Source organism: Amphibalanus amphitrite, unplaced genomic scaffold (assembly GCF_019059575.1).
Source record: "Amphibalanus amphitrite isolate SeventyFive unplaced genomic scaffold, NRLGWU_Aamphi_draft 002555F_arrow, whole genome shotgun sequence".
Classification (NCBI taxonomy): Eukaryota; Metazoa; Arthropoda; class Thecostraca; order Balanomorpha; family Balanidae; genus Amphibalanus; species Amphibalanus amphitrite.
In genome coordinates this window covers 4,710-10,000 of record NW_024883972.1, presented here as the reverse complement: position 1 = coordinate 10,000, position 5,291 = coordinate 4,710, and the positions used below count along the sequence as shown (strand labels likewise).

Sequence of the window (5,291 nt, the reverse complement as noted above, 5' to 3'; positions counted from 1 at the left end):
ACGTGTGGTCCGTCCGCGGGCGGGCGCCATGTTGTGTCAGGGCACGGACGCCAAACGCGCGGAGAGCACACGCTGTGACGACGCCAGAATTGGCACTTGAGACGACGCCATTTGAACACTGTCGGCCACGGCCGGTGCCACGCGCACCGGCCATAACAACAGATGACGAAACGTCCACGGCTGCGTTGATGCGCAGATTCGTCAACCGACCCTCGAGAGCACTGAGCTTGCCGACCGAAATCGGAAGCCGCCATTTGCGTTCAACCTGTCGATGATCATTTGTGTCCTGCAATTCGCAAACTGTCTCGGGTTTTACCCCGGTCTTCATCGACCCACGAGCCGAGTGATCCGCTGCCATGGGAGCCCAATGTTTAGTTTTTGAATAGGACCGAGGGCGCAGGTCCTATGTTGGCGTTCAAAAATGTACACATATGGAAGCCATAGTGACATCGTGTTCAGTACTTCCGTCCGGGGAATGTGCGTCCCGGACAGAATGACGGTAACAATCATGCACAGAAATATGCACACAACTGAGAATGATCCTTCCGCAGGTTCACCTACGGAAACCTTGTTACGACTTTTACTTCCTCTAGACGACCAAGTTTGGGCGTCTTCCCGGCCGCACGGCCGAAGCCAGCAGCCAGTCTAGGCGACCTCACCAAATCATCCATCGGTAGTAGCGACGGGCGGTGTGTACAAAGGGCAGGGACTTAATCAACGCAGGCTAGTGACCTGCGCTTACTTGGAATTCCTCGTTCATGGGGGACAATTGCAACCCCCAATTCCCATCACGAAAAGGGTTCAAACGTTTGCCCAGCTCCTCACGGAGAGGGGTGTTGAACGGCGCGCTGACCACTTCAGTGTAACACGCGTGCAGCCCAGAACATCTAAGGGCATCACAGACCTGTTATTGCTCCATTTCCTTCGGCTGGGACGCCGATGATCCCTCTAAGAAGCAAACCGCAGTCACAAGAGACTGACAGTTTCAAGTTTAATAGGCCAGAGTCTCGTTCGTTATCGGAATAAACCAGACAAATCACTCCACCAACTAAGAACGGCCATGCACCACCACCCACTGAATCAAGAGAGAGCTATCAGTCTGTCAATCCTTACGGTGTCCGGGCCTGGTGAGTTGTCCCGTGTTGAGTCAAATTAAGCCGCAAGCTCCACTCCTGGTGGTGCCCTTCCGTCAATTCCTTTAAGTTTCAGCTTTGCAACCATACTTCCCCCGGAGTCCAAAAACTCTGGTTTCCCCGGGGGCTGCCCGCACAGTCCGTGTAGTGACCGTTGCGGATTGCTGGTCGACATCGTTTACGGTTAGAACTAGGGCGGTATCTGATCGCCTTCGAACCTCTAACTTTCGTTCTTGACTAATGAAAACATTCTCGGCAAATGCTTTCGCAGTAGTTCGTCGTGCGACGGTCACAGGATTTCACCCCTCGCGTCGCAATACGAATGCCTCCGTCAGTCCCTATTAATCATTTCCCTTCGACTCTCAAAACCAACCAAATCGAGCCAGGGACGTATTCTCCAATTCCATGAATATGTATACAGGCATTAAGAGCCTGCTTTGAGCACTCTAATTTGTTCAAGGTAACGTCGCCGGTCGCCATCAGGCCCCTCCGAAGAACGGCCCGACGACGGATCCGGCACGATTGAATGCGGCCAGCCGATATTTGGGAGCCCAGCAGTGACGCGCGAGCGCCGCCGCCAGGCATACCGGACCGGACACGCACTGATATCCAACTACGAGCTTTTTAACCGCAACAGCTTTAATATACGCTACTGGAGCTGGAATTACCGCGGCTGCTGGCACCAGGCTTGCCCTCCAGTCGATCCTCGTTAAAGGATTCACGTTGTACTCATTCCGTTTGAGAGATCTCGGTTAACGAGACCTCTGTAAGGTATTTATTGTCACTACCTCCCTGAACTGGGAGTGGGTAAGTTACGCGCCTGCTGCCTTCCTTAGATGTGGTAGCCATCTCTCAGGCTCCTCTCCGGAACCGAACCCAGATTCCCCGTTACCCGTCAGAGCCACGGTCAGCCACTAGCAAACCGTCGAGAGCTGATAAGGCAGATATTTGAAAGGCGCGTCGTCGGTACAAGACCGTACGATCCACACAATGTTATTGTGATTCATCGGAGAACGACCGCCACGAGGGCGATCATCGGTTTTCAGCCAATAAAAGCGCCCCGGCCGACCCGAGAGCCGGCACTGGGGCTCGGTTGCATGTATTAGCTCTAGAATTACCACAGTTATCCATGTATCACTGTCTCGGCCAGTAAATAATAACTGATTTAATGAGCCATTCGCGGTTTCACCTTAGTGAGGCTTGTACTGATACATGCATGGCTTAATCTTTAAGACAAGCATATCACTACTGGCAGGATCAACCAGGTATCTAAGACGCTCGCGCGCAGCTGCACTGCGCGGGCGCTTAGTGTCGGCGGCGTCAGACGCCGCCGAAACAGCACTCATGTACGACATGTGCCGTTCGTTTTGCAACGGGCGATCGCATTTCACGCTCGTGCGTCCGACGTGGTCGGACAGACTCGTCTCAGCGAGAGTGTCTCTGGCGGTGAGCACCGCGCGTCTCAAATTTCAGCACGTTTGCGCCGGCTGACTGTTGTCGACCGCACCCGGGCCGAGTCACCGCGGCGCAACTGCGCTGTCTCTGCTCTGGCGAACGTCTGCTCGTGGGGCGACTGGTAACGCGATGGCGACGCGCACATTCGGGCCGGCCGTCCGCCGCACGGCCACCGTGCGCGCTCTGTTCGCTCGCTCGCTCGCCACCTCACGACGATTGCCGCCACAAGTTTTTAACCGATTGCCGTGCGCTCTTAAGCTTTACCGGCTCCCCGCTAGGTGGCGCGCGCTCCCATCGGCTGCACATTGAATATACGGAGGGCGAAATTCTTGGCAGCTCTATTTTTTTGTACACTCTCTGTTGGCCGAACGCACTGTTCCGTGCTGTGCACGCCAGAAGTGCGCTGGTCCACGCGGCGAAAATGCCGCTCGGCGCGCGCGCGCCGCCGCCAGTGGGCGACGGACGGCATCGGCCCGCGCCGCCGACGACGCTAGCGGCGCCCCAAGGACGACGTACCGGGCGCGCCGGCCACCGGGCGCCCGCCCGGGCACCCACGAGCCGCTGGCCAGCCGGCCGTAAAGGCATAAGATCAATTACAGGACCAATAAACCAGCGATGTCCGCTCGCTTCGCGTCGCACTGGGTCATAAAATGATACACCAACATTCGGGGTCGACCGGTGTTTGTCCCGTGCCGATCGGACGTCGAGAAGCTGAGATATACGCCAAACACTGGCACGCTATGTCCCAATGGCATTTCCCGTGATCTCCGCCACAGGGGTGCCCTGGCTCACCGACGCACGTGCGATGTTGATTTCATCCGGTCGCATTTTCCCACGCTCCGGCAGCCGTCTGACGTGTGCGTATTTTTCGCCGCCCGGTGGACAGCCAGCATCTCCGGAAAGAGGCGCCCCGATGACAGAAGCACGTGAATTCAGCGTTCGGTCGTGCGCCGACTGTTGATTTTTCGAGTGCTCAGTTCCGATCTGCCGGCCAAAGAATGTGCGTCAGGAACGGAGACACTCAGACAACCTGTATATTATATATATATATATTATATATATATATTATATATATATATATATATTATATATATATATATATATATTATATATATTATATATATATATATATATAATATATATATATAATATATATAGGTTGGGTTCGGTTCGGTAGGGTTAGGTTAGATTAGGTTAGGTTAGGTTAGGTTAGGTTAGGTTAGGTTAGGTAGGTTAGGTTAGGTTAGGTTAGATAAGGCTAGGTTAGGTTAGGTTGGGTTGGGTTGGGTTGGGTTCGGTTAGGTTCGGTTGGGTTCGGTTCGGTTCGGTTAGGTTAGGTTAGGTTAGGTTAGGTTAGGTTAGGTTAGGTTTAGGTTAGGTTAGGTTAGGTTAGGTTAGGTTAGGTTAGGTTAGGTAAGGTTAGGTTAGGTTAGGTTAGGTTAGGTTGGAATAGGTTAGGTGTAATGACAACACAACGTATGCACTGAGATGTATAATTGATCTATGAAACAAAGTGAACTTGAGTCAAATCGTTTCGTGATAACAAATGGTTCACCTTTCTAAAAGAAAGGTTCAGGGCGATACAGGTAGATATACACGAAATGGTAGCAGATATAACTTCAATGCGAACAGTGGAAGAAACAACACAAATTGCATTAAATACTTACTACAGCGCGCTTATTTCAATACGAAGAAAGAGACAAGGAAAATGAGCCCAGAACAACCGCGAAAATTTAAACAAGGTCATCAGCATTCGCTCACCTTCTCAATACGGACGGGTTAGGTTACACTGAGTCGTGCCATGCTATGCGGATCGAGTGAGTGTGTGTGTGCCGATAAAAAGAAAAAAAAATAGCGAGCACACGCAACATGAGAAGTCTACAGACACTCACCCGAGTGGTGAGCGTTGATTGGGCGAGGCGGCGTTTCTCACGATGTCGTTGACCAACAGGCGATGGGCCGCGTCAATCACCGCCACGGGCTGCTGCGACCGTCCGGACGATACACTGTCGAGAAAATGGCGAATTGATCAAGAGCCTAGTCAGCTGGACAAGGGCACACACAAAACCCATATGCTACACGGTCTCTGTAAAAAAGAGACCGCACGAAGGCGATACTGTGCTGATTCAAAATAACATATATGAAAACGGTAACGTTCGTCAGAGCGAACAAACTTTCAGATCAAGGGATGAGTCTCAACCGCTCGCAGTGTTTAGCTGCTCGCAGGAGTACAGCACCCCGACCCATATTGAAAGTCGTTTACAGACCGTTTGATGCACTCGCACAGCGTGAATTGTGTTGACTGGCGAAGGCGACGTCGAGCGATGACGCCGCCGACAACCAATCAGCCCGTACTCGTGTACACTTGCGTGTACCTGTCATGGGTGGATCACCAGCGTGTGCACACAAAGTATCGTGATATTCAATGGACTGGATGCTGTCTTAGAGGCGTTCAGACATAATCCATCGGATGGTAGCATCACACCGCTGGCCGCTCGGCCAAGTGTTACGCCAAATGTCCGACCATACCGTTCCTCTCGTACTGAGCATGATTACCATCGTCACGACCCATCATCAGTAGGGTAAAACTAACCTGTCTCACGACTGTCGGGCGCTGCATGTCATATGCTACATAAGAACAGGGATGTTGGGTATCTATCACCCCGGACATAGAAATGAACTTTTAGGCACTAGATTACCTTC

General features: G+C 52.3%; 1 pseudogene; it reads right to left on the bottom strand.

Annotated features, from left to right (window-relative positions):
• Nucleotides 1-206: 206 nt before the first annotated feature.
• LOC122377144 lies at nucleotides 207-363 on the bottom strand (annotated as a pseudogene).
• Between the last annotated feature and the right edge of the window lie 4,928 nt (nucleotides 364-5,291).